This window comes from Mauremys mutica, chromosome 1, assembly GCF_020497125.1.
Source record: "Mauremys mutica isolate MM-2020 ecotype Southern chromosome 1, ASM2049712v1, whole genome shotgun sequence".
Classification (NCBI taxonomy): domain Eukaryota; kingdom Metazoa; phylum Chordata; order Testudines; family Geoemydidae; genus Mauremys; species Mauremys mutica.
Genome location: NC_059072.1, coordinates 34,729,221 through 34,752,781, shown reverse-complemented (window position 1 = coordinate 34,752,781; position 23,561 = coordinate 34,729,221).

The window sequence follows — 23,561 nt, the reverse complement described above, 5'->3', positions numbered from 1 at the left end:
CTTCTCTCATGCTTGCTCTGTTGTGCTTTTTCTTTTGGCATTGTGTATATTTTACAATGCTCTTTCAGGTCAAACTCTACTTTTTTCTAATGTACCCTCACATTTTGTTTTAGGTATCTTGTTTTGGATCTCTGGAGAAAAGTTTTCCTTTGTGACCCGATTTCCAAACCCTCCAACAAAATCACAGTTGCAAATTTTCTCCAAGCTATTTCACTGGAGATTATTTCTACATCTGTTGCCAGGATTTTATATATTATGAACAGGTATTGTCTTGTAGAAAGACACCAATTTAAAAAGCTGTTAAGCCTTTGATTATCTTTTATTAGTTACTGTTTCTTTAAAAAAAAATAGCTAAAAAAGAAGGTCCCAGTTCTATAATTAACAGACATGAGTCAGCAAAGAGAAAGACCATATATTAATCATAATTAATCAGTTATCTACTTTTACACTTACCAGACTCCAGTCAAACAAAAGTGTTAGTAACACATTAATTTGCATTTTCATGCCTTTGAATATAATGATAAAATATTACAGATAACTGCCTGTTACTTGTTGTTCAATAAATCTCACTATAATACGCTGTTTTCAATTGTTTGTAACTTTGTGAAACTTTAACCTTTGAAATTTTCTATGCTAGGTATCTACCCCAGGCTAACTTTATTTGGAAAATGTCAGCCAATATAATTCAGCCATTTCCAAGACCAAGGCTAGGGGAAACTACACTGTTTTGCCCATGTTAAAAGAAGCGTGAAGTTTTTTGTTGTTGTTGTTTTGAAAAGTAGTAGGGACTTTGAATCAGGGACTTGAACTTGGCAAAGGGGTTGTTATATCCTTGGGGGCAGCCGGTTTAGGAAGAAATCACTTGAGGCCAGACAGCAGACAGCTAACAAAATCACCATTTTATTTACAGACTCAGAGAACTCACCCAGCCGGCTGAAGCTGGCTGAGCTATCCCCTAATAATCTAACTCAGTTACCATAGGAACCAAAAACCATGACAGCCAAATACACAACATATTCCTCCCCCCCTAATAAGAACATCCCCTAAATAAAACACACACTAGACTAGAGAAGGAGGGTAGACTGCCTCCATTCCCGGCTAAACCCTGGGGATTATTTTGCCCCATAACCATGGGTTCGCCCTAGCTAAAGATCCAGCCGATGAGGAGGCCTTCTGTCTCTAGGTGGATTACGGCGAACTTCTGGTGTTGTTACACCCGAAAGTACCATGGGCTCAGGGTCCGCAGCACGAACAGGTGAGGAGGTGGTATCAGCTCGTGCTGGGCAAAGGGGCATCTCAGCCGCCGGCAGTAATTGAGGAGGACGGTCAGGAATAGGTCATTTGTGATTCGGTGTCTCACCAGAAGAGGTGAAGTCAGACCCCTCAATTGCAGATGTGTCCTGAGGACTGGCATGACCTGGCAACAGCTGATCTACATGTCGCTGCCAGGTAAGATTCTCTGCAGTCCGGACTGTGTAGGAAACAGGTCCTGTTTGAGTGATGACTGTGGCCGGGACCCATTTAGCTCTGGAAGTATAATTCCGAGCCAAAACTGGCTGTCCCAGGCTAAAGGTTCGGTCTTTTGCTCTGGGTGCCCGTCTGATGACTTGATATTGCTGCTGATGTTGCACAGTTTGTCTGGGTTCAGAAGGTTTCAGCAGATCAAAGCAAGTGCGCAGCTGTCGTCCCAACATTAGAAAGGCTGGGGATGCCTGGGTCGTAGCATGAGGTGTGTTTCGGTAGGAAAGTAAGAAGGTATCCAGACGCTTTTGAATGGAGTGTTGTCCCCTTGCTGATTTCAAAGCGCTTTTCATTGTCTGCACAAATCTTTCAGCTAATCCATTGGTGGATGGATGATATGGTGCTGACGTGATGTGGTGTATCCCATTTGCCTTCATAAAATTTTGAAACTCCTGAGAGACAAACTGCGGTCCGTTGTCGCTCACAAGTTGTTCTGGCAGACCAAAATGACTAAAGAGTCCTCGTAGTTTTTGGATAGTACTCTCTGCAGTAGTGGACTGCATTATAGAGACTTCTGGCCATTTAGAATGGGCATCTATTGCCACCAAGAACATGCTTCCTTCAAGGGGGCCAGCAAAGTCAACATGAATACGTTGCCACGGGTTTTCAGGCCAGTCCCATGGGTGTAGGGGTGCCCACTGGGGTGCATTCCTCATACCCTGACATGACATACAAGCTTTTGCCTTCTCTTCAATAGCACTGTCCAATCCAGGCCACCAAAAATAGCTTCGTGCAATTTCCTTCATGCGCACTATTCCACAGTGACCAGAATGTAGCTGTTCTAACAGCTGTGATCTCAGTGGTGGTGGAATAATGACACGTTTCCCCCACAACAAACAACCAGATTGGACCGATAACTCCGTCCTTCTGGACATGTAGGGAACAAGGTCAGATGAGACCGAAGAGGTTTGTCGAGATTTTCCATGCATCACCAGGTCCATAACTTGGGACAATACTGGGTCAACGCAAGTTGCCTTCTTTATCTGAGTAGCAGTGATGGGTGTATTCTCTACCTGTTCAAAGTAGAAGATTTCCTTTTGGGCACTATCTTGATGTTTGACCGGCAAAGGCAACCTTGAGAGGCCATCTGCATTGCCGTGCAGAGTGGATTTCCGATATTTGATTTCATATGTGTGTGCTGAAAGTAACAATGCCCAACGTTGCATACGACTAGCAGCTAATGGGGGAATGCCTGTGTAGGGTCCAAAAATTGACGTCAGAGGTCGATGGTCTGTGAGAAGAGTAAACTTTCGCCCAAACAGGTACTGATGAAACTGCCGAATTCCAAAAACAATTCCTAATGCCTCACGTTCGATTTGGGCGTAGTTAGTTTCTGCTTTGCTTAGAGTGCGTGAAGCAAAAGCAATAGGTCTCTCTTCTCCCGAAGGCATAATGTGTGACACGACTGCTCCCACTCCATAAGGGGAGGCATCGCAGGCCAATTGTAGGGGTAAGGATGGATCAAAGTGCGTTAGAACTTCAGAATTTAGCAATGCATCCTTAGCTTTGTTAAATGCAACATCACAGGCTTCAGTCCACTTCCAGGCCTTGTTCTGTCCAAGGAGCTCATGAAGTGGTTTTAGCAGTGTGGCTAGCTGTGAGATGAACTTTCCATAGTAGTTCAGTAGTCCTAGAAATGAGCGCAGCTGGCTTACATTTCGAGATGGGGGAGCCTCCACAATAGCTTTAACTTTTGCAGGGGCCTTATGAAGACCTGCAGAATCAATGATGTGTCCCAAATATTCAACAGAGGGCTTGAAGAATTCACACTTGTCTTTGCGAACTCGTAGGCCATACTCTTCCAGTCTTTGTAGGATAGCCTCTAAATTCTTTAAGTGATCCTCTTCATTTCTTCCAGTGACCAGGATATCATCCAGATAGCACTGAACTCCTGACAAGCCACACAAGATCTGGTCCATAGTCCTCTGGAACAGGGCGGGAGCAGACGTTATTCCGAAGGGTAGGCGACAGTATCGATAAAGCCCCTTATGAGTCACAATAGTCAACAGCTCTTGGGACTTTTCATCGACGTGCATCTGTAAATATGCTTGACTCAGATCAATCTTACTGAACTTTTGTCCCCCAGCCAGGCCTGCGAAGAGGTCATTGATGCGGGGAAGCGGGTATTGCTCTGCACACAACACTGGGTTGACAGTGACTTTAAAATCACCAAGTATCAGAGGGGTAGCCGTGTTAGTCTGGTTCTGTAGAAGCAGCAAAGAATCCTGTGGCACCTTATAGACTAAGAGACGTTTTGCAGCATGAGCTTTCGTGGGTGAATACCCACTTCTTCAGATGCAAGTCCCTTGCATCTGAAGAAGTGGGTATTCACCCACGAAAGCTCATGCTGCAAAACGTCTGTTAGTCTATAAGGTGCCACAGGATTCTTTGCTGCTTTAAAATCACCGCAAATCCGGAGAGAGCCATCTTTCCTCACTATTGGAATGATAGGAGTGGCCCATGAGCTATGGGTAACTGGTATTAGGACTCCATTGGTGACCAGGCGCTCCAGGTCTGCTTCAACTTTTGGCCTGATGGCATATGGCACAGTTCGGGCTTTCAGATATTTTGGTGGACTGTCAGGTTTAATGTTCAATGTCACAGTGATTCCCTTCATACTTCCCAAATCATCTCCAAAAACAGCAGCATGTTTCCTTAGTATAGGGGTTAGACTGGTTTCTTCTTTAGTCATCCGGTGCACTTCTGCCCAGTTCAGTTGAATCTTCCCAAGCCAAGACCTACCCATTAAGGCTGGGTAGTTACCTCTCACCACAAACAGTGGCAATTTAGCCACCTGTCCATTGAGCTCCACCTTAACATCAATAGTGCCCAGCATAGGCACAGCTTCTCCTGTATACGTCTTCAGAACAGTTTTTGTTGCCTTAAGCGGAAGATGCTGTAGCTTTTCTTTATACACAGTCTCGGAGATCAGTGAGACGGCTGCACCGGTGTCCAGCTCCATGCGTATACGTTTGCCATCCAATAACGGGGTTACCCAGTATTCATGTGAGCCCACTGCCAAAGACAAAACATGCAGTGGCACTTTCTCTTGCGCTGAGGTGTCACCTTGATCATCCTGGGTCTGCTCTAGGGTATGCAAGGTTCATCTTTTTGTCAGCCAGACCACAGGCCTCCTTTTCTTTTGTTTACAGGCACACTCAATGTGTCCCTTTTTGCCACAGTGTCGACACACCAGGTCCTTACACCAGCATTCTGATGCCTGGTGACCCAGCTTACCACAGCGGTAACATTCTTGACTCTGCACCGTTTTGTGGGTCAGTTCTTGTGACACTTTTTGCACCCTAGGGGATGCACCGATGTATTGTGCCTCCCTTGTAGCCAGTTCCATGGAGATAGCAATATCAACAGCCTTCTGTAAGGTAAGCTGAGCCTCTGTCAGTAGGCGCTTCCATATAGCTTCATTGTACAGGCCACACACTAACCTGTCACGCAGGGCATCATTTAACATCTCTTTAAATTCACAGTGTTCTGCTAGCTTTTTTAAAATGTCTACAAATTGTACAACTGTTTCATCTTCCTTTTGGTCTCTTTTGTGGAACCTATATCTTTCAGCAATTACCAGTGGTTTTGGGGAGAAATGGGACCCCAGGATTTCCACAATGTCACTGTAAGATTTAGTCTCAGGCTTAATAGGGTGTAGTAAGCTGCGTAGCAGGGAGTAGGTTTTAGCCCCTACAACACTTAAGAATATTGGCACCTTCTTTGTTTCTGTAATGTCATTTGCAATACCAAAAAGCTCAAAACGCTGGTGTGTTTTATACACATGCCACTGCTCTATATTCTCATCAAAAGGTTCCAGTGGCCTGGTCAGAGTAGCCATGATTTTAGTTTCACTTTCACAGTCAGTGCAAACAAGCAGTATTTTTATTTGTTTGTTTTGTACCTTGACTTCTACTTCCTTCTGTTACTGGAGCAGCACCAGGATCCCATCCTCATCGCCACTTGTTATATCCTTGGGGGCAGCCGGTTTAGGAAGAAATCACTTGAGGCCAGACAGCAGACAGCTAACAAAACCACCATTTTATTTACAGACTCAGAGAATTCACCCAGCCGGCTGAAGCTGGCTGAGCTATCCCCTAATAATCTAACTCAGTTACCATAGGAACCAAAAACCATGACAACCAAATACACAACAGGGGTGACTTAGTCTTTCTGTAAGGAATGTGTTTTTTACCACACTCCTGATAATTCACCCAAATTTGGCTGAATTATAAGCCTTAAAAATCACAGTTCATACATGTTCAGTAGACACATCTTTGATTTTTAACACTAAAATCTCTGAAGATTCTGTCCTCACTGAGCATATTAAATCTCTCATAGCTCCCAGTGCTGACCAGACTGCACATGCACCATTCACACAGAATAACTAAGCATGATCCCTCATAGCTCCTATATGTGACTGTTGTGTACATCTGCCATCTCCACAGAGAAACTGAACACACTCCAGCCACAGCTATGGGGGTTCAGAAGGGCTTTCATTGAAATAGCTGCTTTCAGCTGCTCTGGACAAGGCATCAGAACTACGAGTAGGGAACCTGTATTTTTCTATACCAGTGGGCCACAGGGACAAGCTGGCCACCACTTCCCGCAGCTCCTATTGGCCAGGAACAGCAAACTGCGGCCACTGGGAGTTGCAGAGGGCAGTGCCCGAGGACAGTCAACATCAGCAACATGTCTCGTGGCCCACAATCAGATTACCCTGATGGGCCTTGTGCCAAAGGTTTCCAATCCCTGTTCTATACTCTCTGTGATCCCTGCTGCCATCCAGGCAGCAAGGAAGAAGAAGCCATTGAATTTGAACAAAGAGACAAAAGCTGGACCAGAGGGAGGCAAAGGGATAGACTGAGAAAAGGATTTTCATGAGGCTGGGACTGGAGGAGGGGAGAGAAATTGGACCTGGAGGTTGAGGGGAAGAGAAAGCTGGAACTAGAAGCTGGGTGGGCATTAAGGATGGAATTGCTGGGGTAAGGAGACTAGGGGGCTGAATTATAGTTGCATTTCCTAACTTTTGAGTGCCTGACTTTGCAACCTTTTTTTTGTGTGCAATACACCTTTATACTAGTGTATCGGATAGCCTGATTCTATCCTTTCTCAGTTTGATATGATCATCAGTTTAAAACTGATTTCCTTCAAATTTAGCTGCATTTTTACATTGGAACAATAACTAGAAAACAACTCAAATTAGAAGAAAATTAGTTCAGTGAATATGAAATATTTGTGATATCTTCTTGAAAGATGGTAAATATGTTTTGCTGCAAAAAATTAACATTTTATTTTGGAGAAGAGAAAAAAGGAGATAAATGGGGAAAAAGAAAACAAAAAACATTCTAATTTCAAAAAAATGAATTTCTTTAATGGTTTCAGTTTACATTTTTTCAGAAAAAAATCAAAATAATTTGAAAAATTAATTTCAACAAAATAATCATTTTCAAGTAACCCAGTATTTCACTGAAAAAAAATTAGAATTAAAAATTTTGACCAGATCTTGTGCAAAGTGCATTCCTGGATAAAGGAATTTTTTTACATGGATTCATAACTTTGGTAAAAACTAACAATTTTTTTCAAATCAAGCCAAGGACCTAGTCCTCCATGAGGACTGTGTGTCAAGTTTCAGCTTAGAAATTCAGCTCTTTAGATATAAAGGCCCAGAGTCGCCAGTCTAATAAGGTCAATTTTCCCAACATAACCAGTGCAAAGTGGCCTTAAATAGGCTAAAGATAGCTGGTGGAGAATTGTCCCTCCAGGGCAGCAGTCTGTAGACACAAAAACAATGGAAGTAGCTCTACTATCTCTTCTGCCAACTGCCTCTCCCCTCTACCATAAGGAAAGGAGTGGGTGTGTGGTGGCGGAGGGTGTGAATCAGGGCAGAATATGGGCAGGATTAGTGGGAAAGAGATATTGTATGCCCAATCTTCCACGAGTGTAAATTAGACTTGCTCTTGCGCAATCACCTTGCTGAGACATCCCTTCTCTGCTAGTGTTGTAAACTCCTTATCGGCTAAGACTTTTGGCAAATGTTGTCTAAAGTCTCTTACTTAAGTTACCCTATGCAAATTACTTATTAATGTATTTGGAAGCTTGCAGAGCCTTTTAACCCTTTTCTTAGGGAGATGTGTTACCCGGGGTTCTTTCAACCCAAAGCTCTTTTACTCTGTGTGAGGTGGTGTCAGGAAATAAATCAGGGCAGACATGGCCGTCCGACCAATAGATGGCTGGCACAAACAGGACAACACAAGAGTGCTTTCACTTAAAGCTAAACTTTACTTAGTCTCAAGCACTTACACACGTCCACAACAGGTTTAGTAAAACACCCCCAACCCTTCATAATTACCAAAGCTGAGTGCGGCTCTTGAGTGACACAGCGGCAGGCTTCCGGTGGCCAAATCTTCTGTCTGCCGGTGGGGACCGCAAGATGTATCCAGAGAGAGAGTCCAAAAAGAGTCCAACTATCTCAAACTTTTTCCCCTTATTTATACATTAGTAATAGAATGACATGTCCCTTAAAGAAAACTTGTTAAGTAAGCAGTTTCAGTGGTCAAGCAAGAGGTTCCTTCTGATTATAGATTAACCAGGTGGGGTTTTTCCAGAGTTTGCAGCCTTGTAACCCCAATAGACATTCCTGGGGCACATTCTGCTCTTTTAAAATGCATGTATCAGCAACTTCAACACAATTCTTATCAGGAAGGACAAGGGGTCCAGCTGCCCTTTCTGTGGCAGCCCCAAACCCCCTCCCTTCCTGCCTTGGTCAAGCTGAGACTGCTGACTAGGCTACTTTTAACAATAAGCCATAGTGTTTTCAGGCACTTTACTGGCTTGCCAAAATCTCCCCGTACAGATGGACAACTGAACCATAACCTATTTCAAATTATATTTATATATTTACTATTTTTGGCATAACAATAAAATACACTTGGGTTCTCATTTTAGAAAACCTTTTTTACCACCTTATTAATTATTCTTTTTGAATAGCCATAGAGTCTTTGAGCAGTAGGTTCACAAAGGAATTTAGGCACGTAGAAAATTACTGGGATTCACAAACTCTGAGTGAGATGCTCAGGCTCCCTGTACAGTGAATGGGGAAAGACAAACACCTAAGAATGAGATTCACAAAAGCCAACGTACTGAACAAGGGGCCACCTAAGCTAGCCAAAGGGAGGTGCCAAGATTGGGGTGCATCCTAAGCCCCTTCCCTCTGCTGGAGGTGAGCACATCCATTCAGGTTCTAAGGAGGCACCTATTTCTGCTTGCGATTTACAACCAGGAACCCTCTCCCGGAATCACACAGCTAAGATGTTTGCTAGTTCCTTACTGTTGCTTGTTGGAGTAGAGAGATTGTATCGTGAATCTTTCACTTTCTCTGTCTTGCTCTCTGGCCCAATGACTCTTTAATTATTTATTCAAAGTAGAACTGCTTGAACAGAAAAGATTGAGAGAATGCCCCCTTAGTCCACTAGTTAGGGCACTCACCTAAGAGCTGGCAGGTCTCTGTTCAAATCCCTTGTCCTCATCAGACAGATGGGAGATTTGAATGGGAGCTGTCCTACACTCCAGGTGAATATCCTAACCACTGGGCTAAAAGTTACGAGGGAGGGCCTCCCCTCCCCGTTCTTTTGTGTGGAGCCTCTGAGCACACCTACTGGATAGGACCCCACAGATGAGTTAGGTAGAGGAGGGCCTCTCTTTCATAGATTGCACAGGGGCTTAGGTCTCTGGATGCCTAGAGTGTGGCAGCAACACACAAGCCCAGAGGCAGAAAATTAGGTGCCTAGGGAACTTTTACTGCAAAAATATCAGGACTGAAATAATTTAGGTGCCTACAATGCTAGGCAGCAGCTGTGTGTGTGTGAGGGGTGTGAATACCACTGGCACCTAAATCTGGGACATCAGCATCAAAGACCCTTTGTGAATCTAGCCCCATGTAATTTATTTCATTTCAGAGGAGAACTAAGATACACAGTTGGGCCCGGGTACCTGTATCTGCAGGTCTAATGGGTGCTGTATGGTAACTTACTGGCCCTATGGTATATATAGATGTAGATCAGCAGAAATCCTTCAGCAATCTTCACTCTTGGCACAGTTTCAATAGACAATGAAATATAAGGTCCACTGTGGATTTGAGGAGCAGATTTTCTAGACATTACCCACTTGGCAATCATCAGGATGTGGTCAGTCGCAATCTGTTCCTAGCTTAACGTTATCTTCACAACATATGTTTGCACCTTATTAGTAAGATTGGAACCACTTCCCCAAAAGTGAACCTGAACTTGGGCCAAACATTTTTGAGTAGTATAAACTTAGTGTACAATGCATGTCTCTGGTGTGATCCTTTTAAAAAAGCCATTAAAACGTTTTTCAGAAGGAAAAAACAAATCACTTAAATACATTTTTCTTTTGAAGGATTACAGAAGAAAAGGCTACATTGATTCTAACCATGCCACATTCTGATGTATTGCTTTACACTGTGCCATATTGTAATGTGTCACTTTTGGTGACTTTCTTACTTTATTTCCTTGGCACTTCAGATATGACATGATGTTATGCAATGTGACTAATGTAACCTCATAGGACCTAAAGCAACATGATGCTTCGGGATAGAAATTTGCTAAAAGGGCTATTATTGTGGTGTTTTAAAAGATTTAATTTCTTTGATACTTAATCCAGAATCTCTTTGTGTTAATGGATAATTATCGTAATGAATTCCTTTACAAAAATATCAGTATCTTTCAAAATCTGAATCATTCTAAAAATTATCCACATATTTTGCTGTGTTGTTGTTCTTTAAAAAATATATATTGTGTTCTTATCTTGATGTACAGTGATTTATGAATGTAAATACTCAATACCAAGTTGGGAATATGTCCCTTATGCTCCTATTGAAATACAAAACTTAAAACCAGAATAGCTTCATTTCTCTGGGCTATTTTTTCTTTTGCCCTTTGCTTTAAAGTTTGCAATCTAAAATGTAATTTCATTTATTTTTGCACATTTGTAATCTTTACAAATCCATCTTTCTTTGAAGACAAACATCAATTTTCAAACATGAGTGCCTAAAGTTAGCCATGTAAATATCCCTTATTGGCATCTAAGCCAAAGGCACAAATGGGAGGTAGGCCCTCAACTCCATTTTCTTTCAATGCAGGATGGGCATCTAACTGCCCTTAGTGCTGTCCGAAATAGATTGCGGTTCGTTAAAGCTTGGTATTGAGTGAGGAAAAACAGGCAGGACCAGAATAACAGTGAAAAGCCAAGTGGCTGCGTTTATTTGGGGGATAATTAATTGGGCCGGGGGAGTAGGCAACTTTGGCTGGAATGGTATTAATAGTAAAAACACATCCCAAAACACAGTAATAATACACTTTATACTGCTCACCACACCACACCAGATAGGCAGACACACCAATCACACAAGATGAGAATCGGGTTCGTCAGGGCGGTGCCCGGTGCAACACAGAGAAAGAGACCCACGGGCCACTGCCTCAGCCACCCTTGCTTTCACACTAAGGGTAACCCAGAGTGTGGTGCGGCTGCAGCTGGGCAGATTCCACTCATTCAGACCGCGGGAACCCCTTGGTCAGCTAATCTCCAGGTGGAGACAGCTCCAAGATTCATTCACTCCGGACAAAGACAGAGCAGTGATTCAAACACATAAAACAGTTTGCAATTAACAATTCAATAACAACTAGAACAATATACAAGCTAGCTAAGCAATTGTGCAATTCTGAGCTCACTAATACAATCCTGATTTCCTGAATAGATATTTGGTACCAAGTTAGGGAGGGGAAAAAAATAAGAGGCTAGATAAGCTAACTGCCAGATATTAAAAAGCAAATACCGCACTCCAGGTGCAGCTGACCAGCAGAACAGACACCAGAAGCATGACGAGCTGACAGGGATCGGGTCCAAACGACAACGAATCCAAACGATACGACACGAGTGCACTTTACCGGGAGGAGACCCTGGCCGAACGGGTGATCAGGTCCTTCAGCTAACACGCGGATACTCCACACAAATTTTGGGGGGAAACCTAGTTTTATAGAAAGGTCTCACTCCCTCGTGTCAGCATCTGATTGGCTCCCTGGTCCCTCCTCCCTTCAGGCTTCGAGCTGTTGCCACCCCACGTTAGCAGGATTTGCACACGGCACACTGGAGTTGACACGTAAACAAGCTTGACCCTTAGATGACTGGGTCCAAAAAGAGCGGGAAAGTGAGTCGTTGGGCAGAATTAACCTGACCTCCAGACGACCGACCCAAAAAAAACAGGTTGCCGGGCAGAATCAGGCCTTCACACACAGAACTAGCCTGACCTTTAGATGGCCCAGCAGGAGAGAGAAAGAAACAAAAACACAGGAGAGCATACACAGCTAGTGTTGCTGGGCAGGATTGAGTCTCTGCCCTCTCCTATACAACAAGAACCTGGTCCAAGATGGAGGCTGCCTTGTCCTTTTAACAGGATAAGATGGCCGTGGACCGACAATTGGCCATACAGAGCCATAACTATGTATCGGATTGCAACAAGTGCCTTTGATAATCTCCTCACTAAGTATTGGTTTAAGGCATCAAATTCCCTATTTAGTCAGTACATATATGCCTAATTATCGATCTATGTACCTACAGTATTGTTTGACACTCAAAGCTGAAAACTGTTCCTAGGATCTCATAGTACTGAAAGTTAGACTCATTTTGCAAATCTCCTTTTCTGTCTATTCACTGATGGCCCGAAACCAACTTCAGGAAATGATAACTGTTCAGACATTTTGTAAATGTTCCCTTACACCCATGAAGGAGTTGTAAACTATGCATGCTGACTCTCATCATTGTTGCTGTCACTATGATAGAAAAGTGAAGTGGGGACAACTTTATTCATAGGCAGGATAGTCAGCCACCAGGGGTACTTCCTGAAGACATGCATTGTGGGTCCAGGCATAGTTTTACACAGAAAATAAACTATCTGGACAGAGGACTCTGTGTTTCAAAAGTTCAAGCTGTTGGGGAAGACAGACAGTGAGAAGATGAGTCTCAGTCCCAGACTTAGGGGTGAGGAGAAGGGAGATGAGGTTAGGAAAAAAGGATAGAGAAGTTAAAGAAGGGACAGAGAGAAAAGGATGGATTGAGGGGACAACTTGGGTAAAGGAGAAGACAAAAAATGGCAATTCCACTTTGCTGATTTGTGGCACAGGGAGCCCATCTAGTTTGTCAGTACATTTAGAGTAGGCACTAATCTGAATGATGACTGATTTTTTAAGTTATGTGACCCCATCACCTTCTTGGTAAGCTTTAATTGATATACAAGCCTAAGAAATGCAACTGATTTGGTCATGAAATTTTTAGCTTTTGCAAAGACAATGTTTTTCAAGTGTTCATAACTACAGGAAGGAGCTGAATCCTTTTTCTGCGCTGAAAAACCAAGTTGTTGGGATTTTTTACTGATCAAAGAAGTAGCTTTGAAAATAAACTTAGAAAGCTTAGATAGCTGAGGTATTACCCAAAATACAAGCAGAGATGCAAGGAGCTATTTCAGGATTTTCAATTAAATTAATTATTTCTAGGGGCTTTTGCCCAAAACTGAGCTTAAATGAGTTTGACACTGGTATAACTAAAATCAAAATCTGCTCTTGAGACAGTGGCCAGACTGCTCTGTCACCAAATTTCAGTGATTTTAGATATAACTGAGAGCATAGTTTTAGCCTACATATGATATGGGTTGACTGGGGTCTTTGTCCAATAATGGCGGTAAAGTTGGGCTAGGCTTCAGGGGGGCTAGTCAACAGTTTGCATGCATGAGAAAGAATGATGGCATTTGTCAAGGCTGATTTCCCACATGTGTGAAGAAGGTGGGGGCCTGCAAGGATTTTAAAAATTAATACTGGCCACTCCAGGCTGGTATTAAACTCCCAAGGTCACAGCTTCTCTCTGACCTTGGATGGGTAGATGCTGCCACCACCCAAGTACAACCCCACCACCCCTTGAGAACCCAGGAAGGAACACTTGGGAATTCCTTCCTGTGAGGTACCCTCAAGCCCTTTCACCCCCCTTCCTGGGAAGAGCTCAGAAAAAAACAAAGAAAATCAGCTGTTGCCACTAGCTAATTAAACAACATGTGCACAAACCTCTTAGGGACACAAAAATCCAATCCTGTTCTTAAAAAAGGTAAATTTTATTAAACTAAAAAATAAATGGAATACATTTGGAATTTAGGCTTTTTGCTAGATCTTAAAAGAAACATATCTCTCTTGAGGTTCAGTTTAAAGGTTACAAACAAAACAAAAGCATCTGGGGTTAGCACAGAAGAGTCCACAAGCCAATAAGAAATAAAAGAAATAACCCTAATTGCATCTTCCTAGACATTCCCTGATTACTTACATATTTGGGTTTCAGATAAGTAGGGTTGAGGTATGATTTGATGCTTTTTCATACCTGGCTTTAAAGATTTTTACAGCATAGCTTTAGCCCTGAGCTGCTCAGTGCCCTCTCTCCAGAAAACAACAACAGCACACAAAGGGAAAGCTTTTTTTCACAATTTAAAAAAGTTCTAGCCTTTCTGTTGGCTCTTTTCGTCCAGTGCCCACTCCCTTTCCTTTTATCTGTGGGCTTGTTAACCCCTTATAGGTAAAGCAAGTAGAAAACAGCACCAAGAGGGATTTTATAGCTAACTGGCTGGCTGGGTGTCCATAAAAGGAAGCTACCCCACCTCTTATTTATCACAGCATATGGAGGATTTATCGAACAAACTGCTTGAAAACCTTACTAATTTCTCCTTCTCCAATTATGATGCTCCTCCAGTTACACAATGCTTCTGCCCTAGATATGGGCAGGCTAACTCAAATGAGTTTCATAAATAGATATCTCTATCAATATCACTTCCTCTTTTTGTTTCCCCCGGCCCTATCTTCCTGACTCGTGTCTTTTATTTTTTTTACTTTCACTCTCTTGTCAGATTGTACTTACCTTCCAATGAAGAGTCTCATCTAGTTGAAAGTAACGTGCATGTTGTAATAGAGAATTTCCTTTCTATGTTTGGATAACAAGTGCTTGCACAGTCTACAAGACTGCATTCATATGCTTTTCTTTATGCTTGAATGTCTACAATTCAATAGAAGTTTCATTAACAGAATCTATAAATGTCAAGGATGCTGAAATACTCACCATTTAGTTTCTTTATTAAATAGAAACCTACTAAAAGATGGGAGAGAATTAAGCTCATGTATTAAGTTAAAACTGGCATTATATCCTCCTCTCTTGCTTTTATTGGTTCTCAAACAATAGTTATTATGCACAGAACATTATAGATGTGTGTGTGCCAGTTCACTGTATTGTGCTATGATATGCATCACAATGATGTAACTTTCCCCAGTGGTAAACTACTGATTCTTCACTAAAATATAAAGTAGTAAACCCCTCTTTGCAGCTGGGAAATCATTAACAATTCTAGTCATGACTTTAATAGCTATAATAACATGAGAGGAGACAAACAAGATAACCGTAGGATTCACAGACTGAGAAACAAAACCAGTGTCATGACTATTCTTCAAAATTACCAGTAAATCAAATATCAGAGGGGTAGCCGTGTTAGTCTGGATCTGTAAAAATCAACAAAGAGTCCCGTGGCACCTTATAGACTAACAGATGTATTGGAGCCTAAGCTTTCGTGGGTGAATATCCACTTCATAAGATGCATGCATCTGACGACGTGGGTATTTACCCACGAAAGCTTATGCTTATGCTCCAATACATCTGTTAGTCTATAAGGTGCCACGGGACCCTTTGTTGCTTTTTACAGTAAATCAAAGTAACAATTTCTTCTTAAAATAAGAATGCTTCCATCGTGTCTGTTTAAAATAAATACAAAAATCATTTCTATGAATTTAAAGTAGACACAACCCAAGTGTAAGGTTCATATTCTGAGTTCAAGATCAAATCAGCAACAGAGTTTGAGTTTGGTATTAATGGTGCCACAATCTTGTGAGTTGTTCTTGTCAAACTTCAGCCCCATATGATGGAAATTCACAGGATATGTTCTCTTTGTGTGACTTCCACTATCTTGTGACAAAATCTTCCAAAAATTATTGTTCTTAAGAGCATCTGGCCTATATCAAGGGGATGATCTTACACTTATTGAAGTTAGCAGGAACTTTTCCATGATCAAACTGCCATAGATGTAAAAAAAGCTTCCTTCCAGGTTATGGATATAACCTATAATCATAATCACAGACTAAGATCCAAAGATTTGGACCTGAACCCTCCCGATGCCCTTCAAACTTCAAAGATATTCTAACTTCAGGTTCTAGCTTTAGACCACCTCTACTTTAAAGTAAGATCTCAATAATGCACACTGCTGCAATATATGATGGCACTGCATGGAATTTATCTACCTTCCCCTTCATTTTCTGCCTGAAACTTCAGAATAGTGGGTATATTTTAGCTAAACTGTCTAGAATTGTTAACCTAGGCCCCGATCCTGTAAAACCTCGTGTGTGAAAGATCAAACATGTAAGAGTTTGCAGGACTGAGATCTAAATAACATATATGGACTGAGCTTCCCCCTCTGGTAGTTACTTCCAAACTCTCACTGTTGTCTACAGGTGAGGAACCTTTCTATAGCTAGGGCCAGCTCTAGACCAAATGATGCCCCCTCTCCCCACCGCCTCCCCCCCGCCATTTGTTAAACTTTTGAATACCTTATTTTTATTTTACAGTTGTAGCCCATTTCACAACTTTGATGCATGATTTGCATGCATGATTTATCCCTGTCATATAAGATGATAAATTCTCATGCTAGGATCTGTAAATTTGTATTTATTCATGACAACGTTCTAGGAGGTACAAGGAAAATTTAGTTCTCAGAAAGTCTGGAAGGTTCCACAAGTTTCTTCAAAGGTCCAGAACATTCTAAGAGGTTAATGAAAAATTAATCCACATATGGAATACCTGTAACATGTTACTTGAAATTATTGTTGCTAACACCAAAAACACCCCGAGCCTGGCACCTCCCAAGCCCGGCACCCCAGGCGGACCTCAGGGCAGCAAAATAGCCCAAAATACCACAACCCGCTGCCACTAAAAGACCCCGGCAACTTATAGCTAAAAATAGCCCAATTGGGCAACCAGGCTGGGGACAGAGGGATGGCCCTTCCATATTGTTGATAGTGAGGGGAGAGCATTTCAATGTAGCTCAAGCCGGTGACAGGGAGTTCCCTAGATACAGCAAAGGACGTAGGAACATAATGTATAAGATGCCAGATCACCAATATGACAAAAAGTCTGGTATTTGTGATTCAAAAAAATTCAAAAAGAGAACGAGCCAGATTTTCTGTGCTCCTAGCCCAGAAATGAAATGGAGGAAAGGGCAAAGAGTGGTTCTACATCTCATTTGAGCCTCCTGAATTCTAGCCCCAATCCCAGAGCCAATTTACACAAGCCAGCATAGTGTTCTCTGACTTTCTCTCATTTTCCCTCCAACTCTTGGCTTGGCCACAACATACTCTCTACAGCAGGAGAAAGGAGGGGGCAGTATAACACTATTACCACAGCTCTATACCACCCAGTAAAGGGTATTCTGCCATTGGTGTCTCCTTTGCAGCCACTTTTCACTATCAGAGAAATGCAAAGGGGCTCTGTCATAAGAATTGGGGCCCTTGAGGACTTTTCAATTTGGGTATGAACACATAAAATGATGCCAACTCAGGAAATGCTGTACTTGGTGTGGAATAACATTTTAAAATCAGCATGATGACCAAGGAGCTGAGCCAGTGCAACAAAAGCATTTCAGGGATAATGTGATCAATAAATTGCAGCCTGTGTCAGGAGTCTGATTACCGTATCCTAGATTCAGTGAAAAGGACATATGGGGCATCATCAGAAAGGTCAGAATGCAGGGCATTGTTATAATCAAGTCTACTACTCATGAAGCATGACTATAGGATTTCAATCAGCTTTAGAGAGACATATTTTTTAGGTTATAAAGAAAATAAACGCTGAAATTGTTGTGACAGTCCATATACTTGGGAAAAGGAAAACACAAAATTTGATGACAATTCCAAGAGATCCTTAGTTTCTAACAGATCTAAACTTCAGCCAAGGCCAAAGCAAAATATGCTTGGATATGAGACAGTTTCCAGACCTGGGTTTGGATCTGAATTCACAGTTTGACCTTATCTCTATGATGAATCAAATCCAAATGCAGAATCAGAACACCACATAACCTGGGAAAGTTTGGACTCTCATTTATCTTACTCTCTGAGTACTTCCATTGGTTTCAATGGGGTAAGCTAGGATTCAACCTAAGTAAGGGTGGTGCAATCTAGCTGACAGCTCTTTTTTTACTAGGGTGACCAGAGACCAAGTGTGAAAAATCAGGACAGAGGGTGGGGGGTAATAGGAGCCAATTTAAGAAAAAGCCCCAGATATCGGGACTGTCCCTACAAAATCAGGACATCTGGTCACCCTAGTTTTTACTACTCTTGAAAATAAACAGAAACTGAATTTCAAGATTTAAACTGAAGGTGAAAGAGGGCAAAGTGACTGATGCTACTAATATCCTCTGGATACTAAACTAAGCAGGCCAGATTCTGCAGTCCTTACTCATGTGGAATAGAACTTAATCATAGTACCAATAATAATACTTAGCTCTTACCTAGCACTTTTCATCTGCAGACCTGAAAGCACTTTACACAGGCAGTAAGTATTATCATTATTAGAGCTATGCATAGGGTGCAAGTTCCATGTCATGAAGAATTTTGAAATTTCTAAATATAGCTTCATTTCAAACTGAACCAAAAACTGAAGTTTCTGAAATTCTCCATAAAGGAAAAATCTGAAAAGAAAATAATTTTGGTCAAAATGTTAGTGGCCCTAGTCACCAGCTGGAAATAGACGATCAAACCTGTACAGGTCTGACGTCTGCGTCTGCGTCTGACAAAGTGGGCATTCACCCATGAAAGCTTATGCTCCAATACATCTGTTAGTCTTAAAGGTGCCACAGGACTCTCTGTTGCTATGTCCAGGTTAGTTTTCTGTCCCTTTTTTCAAGGCTCTATTCATTGTCTTCGTACCAAGAAAAGTGTTAAAAAAGTAACAAAGACAACAGTCTGGTTAGGGGTTCAGACTATAGTCCTCTGGTAGCTACCAGGTAGGGCCCTCTCTGATTCTGCAGCAGCGAAGAAGAGGGTGCTCCAGAGGGTGGGCGTGCCTGCCTGCAGCATCCTGCTGTGGTGACAAGCCCCTTTCTCCTGATAATATTCCTTTTTTTGTCCAGCTGAGAGCGTGGGCCAAATATGTGATGCTGATCAGCTGTGTCAGCTGATTCCCAGAATCTGCCTGCTGGGCTTCTCTCTGAATCAGGATTGGCTGCTGCCTGTCTCTCACTCCCGCCAACACACACCACCCGCCCCGCCGCTGCCACCTCAGGCTATTAAAGGGGCAGATCACCCTGTTACAGCATTATTCAAAATGTTTTGTGTTGACAAACATTTTGTTTCAATTTAACTTTTTGTTATTATAGTATAATATACAATACAAAAATTTAAAAAAATCAAAAGAAAAAGTTATTTCTAAATGAAAAATCAAAACATTTAATTCAGAAAACATCAAAATGGGATGTTTCAACACTGTCAGAACTTTTCCCCCATCTTTCTTCTGAAACAAAATTCCTGTGAAATTGACTTAATTTCATGAAGGATTCAATAGAATGGCATATTCCTAGAGAAATTTTCATGGAACCATATTCTATAACCCACTCTAATCATTCTCCTCTTGGGGAAACTGAGGCACAGAAAGGCAAAGTTGGGAATGGACTCCTGGACTCTTGAGTCCAATCTAACATGCTCTATCTAGATGGAGTATCTGCATGAATAAGTGCTATGAATATGCGTTTCAGAATCTGACCCTGAAACACGTGGCACCTAATGTCAGTATCAGTGAAGCCCTGATCAGTTTCTAATCTTAGTGTAAAGCACACTTAAGCAAAACTGAAAAGGAATCTAATTTAAGGAAAATACAACAGCTTTTCTTGCCATCTGTGCAATACCTATTGGGCCAGATTCTCAGCTGGTGTAAACTGGCATTCACTGATGTCAATAGAGTTACACTGAATTATATTAGCTGAGAGTCCGGTTCCATCTGTCTACACATATTTCTAAAGCTTTTATCACTGGTAGCAAGATACTGCACAGTATCTGCAGCATAATGGAACAGTCCATTGTTACCCACTGGATCCTAATGTCTTCAGAATTAGAGGATTAGGAATCTCAAACCAGTCACATGATTACCTGTTCTGAACAGTCTTCAATGATTTATAAAAATGATGATTTCTACTTTTTGGTTATTCTATTCTTTTATTTTTCCTGCTATTTTATTAAATACTTTCTCTATAAACAAACTATTAGTTAAACAAAAGACATGATGGATGAGGAATGGCGTATATTCATTATAATTCTACAAATGAAAATATCTAGCCATTATGTTTAATGAATTCCTCTCAATTGCCTCTAAAGAAGTTCTTTTGATCTACCTCCATCAGATCTCATACATTTCTTGGATCAGCGTGTAACTCTTCTTGCCACTTATACTATTTGAAATAGGCAAAGTGAGGCAAGGTAAGGATTCATTATCTGTCTTGAAGGTGAACTGAAAGACTTTGAGTCTGCCAGGACCAGAGTTAAAGTTTTGTATTTCTCCTGTCACTGTTGATTACTAGCTGATCGATCAGAGCTGGGAATTGCACTTCTCATCATATTTTTTTGCTTTTTATTTTTAAATTATTTTAATGTATTTATTTGTAAAAGGTGCATTATTTATCAGCCATGGGCTTTTACATATAAAGAAAATCCAACCCTGTTCAGCCCAGCAATGGAGACCAGAGATTTGTCTTCCGTCACTGAGATTCTGCCACTCAGCGTATTCCGAAGAGCAGACTGTAGGGTTCATTTTGCTGCATTCTCTAAGAAATAGCAACATGCTCTTCCACCCCTCTGCTGACAACATATGTACTGACTGGCTTAGAGGGGGTGCTTATGCTGCCTAACCAACAGAGCATACCTCCTAAATTGAGTGTAGCATATGAGCTACTGCATTGGTATGATCCAGCTCCTAGAGCACTTGGATGTGCTATGGAAAGAACCTTTCCTGCTCATTGTGAGGAAGGAAGGTGAGTCCCTACATACTTTTCCTTCCCACTTTTGCACAAGATCAGCATGTCCCCTCCTTTCCTCACACACAGACACCTGCCCTCTGAATTGCTAGTCAGACCCCGGATTCGCCAATTGCCTCCCTCATTGCCTTTCCCCACTTCCAGTCTGGGAAGGTTTGCTTCAGTTCCACCTCCTGGTCCATGTTAGAGTGCAGCGTGTTCTGAACCTCATGACCACTGGCAGCGGGGAGGGAGGGAGGAGCAGCGAGGTTGGGGGTGGCTACCAAGAAAGCAGTAGGAACAAGTCTTGTTAGAGATAGCGCTGATTAGGGCCTCATCTGGAATGGAGTAAGATGCTACATCAGGATCTTTGTATTCCCCTCATGTGGCCAAAAGGGGTCTCACCTTTTGAGACAAGACTATATGATTGTAATTGCACTTTGGATTTTAACCACCTCTCTATCCTGAACCACACCAGTCCTCTTTAGTGAATCTGTTTTCTTCCTCCTGACCAATCATGGCAATCCACCTGACACATGAGTCTTACAGTCTCCTAGAGAGGGATCCAAGCCACTTAATAAAGTGTGTTATAATCAAGGTTACATGTCTTGGTCTTCCCTATCTTAAAACCTCAGTGTTTAATTCACTGCTATTACCCAAGCAGCCTGGCAAACCAGATGAATGAGATGGGGAAAAGAGTTTAAACTGTTTGACTTTCTAGCCTCATATACTTCTTTATCAGACACATCTTCCTATATTTTTCAGGATGCCTTCCCTTTCATACTCAGTACTTCTGCATTCTGAAGGGCAACTCTCATTTTAAAATATGTATGGACCTCATTTAAAATAAATGACTCTTAAACCCTCTGGGACAAACCCATTTATGGTATATCTCCACTGACTTCAAAGGAGTTACACAAAGAATGAATCTATCATTGTGTCCTTTTTTATTTTTCATCCTTCTAGAAGAAAATTAAGAAACTCCTTGAAAGATTTGTGTTATTTTACATTCACTTTCTTTCTCTCACGTTTTCTATGTATTGTTATACAGCCTTAATAAACTCCTACATTCTAGTCAAGACTCCATACATTTATCTTTATATTTGATAACATTTTTTAGTATTGTGGTAAAACCAGAGGAAGTGAATATAATTGTTTCCAGCCAGATTCAGTAACTCTAATTACCAGAATTTCTAGTCCAAGCACATAATACACTTAACAATTCAGTAAACTGAAGGAGATTTAAATACAGTTGATTCAGTGGTCTTTTATGTTTGTGTAAAGAGAATAATCAGAAGAGTAAATAAGGAAAAATGTATTTGTAAATTTTCATTGGTCACACAGCTAAGGATATTACAGAACTCCATTGAAATGAGTAAGAAAGCCAATCAGGATTCTTTTGTCCTAGTCTCTTTACAATAAGAGAAAATTGTTCCACACATTGTATAAGGAAATGTGACAGTACAGTGCATTTTTACATTGAAAAATAAGCCTGGTATACTGCAACATGGATTTTATTAATCAGTGTGATATTCATTATTATATGCTGCTAGTTCTTTACTTTAATTCTTTTGTTATAGCATTATGATTTTTATATTCTACTTCACTGAAAATGTCCACAATGGTTCTACATCCCAAAAGTCACAGAAACCAAAATGTTAAAAGTATGATGTTTTTTGTTATAGTGATCAAGGAAGGTCTAGTGATAATACTGGCATACTCCAAATGTTCCAATCCAGAAGCATTTAAAATACACACAAATAAATATTAATGTGTTGTCAAAATACAAAATAAGTCACTTGATTCATATTGTCAGTGGCTGATGGAAATTGATGCTTAAGTAGATGTCTGAATATAGATAGATAGTAAAACAGATCCTCATAAGCATGAAATATGGAAAAGACAATATTCCATAGGTTAACCCAGCCAGCTTGTGCAACTTTCAGCAATATGCTCCACACAAACTTGCCTTTAAGTTTCATTCACTACCAAGACTGATCATGGTACCCAGAAAGGAATAGTTTGAGACAATACACATTCAAGAATTACATCATTAAAGCTAATCAAGATTACTAACTTTTCCCAAAGCCTTTAAATATGTATATGTTCCAAGGTACTCAGAGTTCAGCAATTGACTCTGACCCATCTATCCAAGTTTCTTTTGGATGATGATTAATTCATTTCAAGGCTGCAAATTAAATAAAGACAGTGATTCATTGAGCTTATTACTTCTAGCTCAACAAACCATGAGATTTAAATATATAGATCATACTCTAGATCATTTAAAATAAATATTAGTCTGTCATTAGCTAATTCACATGAAGTACAAATGATTTTTTTCTGGCATTCCATTCTCATTCTTTAGAACAGATGGCATCTCTTCTGTCCTAAGACTTTAATTTTAGAAATCGAGTTCCTTGTCTTATTGCAAATAGCATGCTTATTTAATAGTATATTCATACAACTCAAGCTATGCTCAGTAAGGGGTCAATATTAATGTGTGGCTGTCTTAACTGTACCCATAATAATATGTTGGTACATGCAAACACAGGTGGGTAGATATCAGGGGCACACAAACACATTTTGAAAGTGCAACACACATGCCCATATAGACGTGTATCCCCAAAGGTCTAATTTGAAATGGTTAAGGCCAGGAAATTCATTGTAAGTGCTGAAATGCTGATTTAACCAATCTTTTTGTCTTTACAGGTGACATTCATCTATGCGTAGAGGGCCAGCATACAATCTCTGCCTCACTTACATCACGCTGAAGTCCTCAGCCTAATAAAGTATCCCTCTTCAGAGGGGTCCATTGGTATTGCAGGGATCTCTGAACAAATAGTGATTGTGAGTGGCTGCCCTTTCTAGTCAGTATTCTTTGTTCATACTAGCAGTT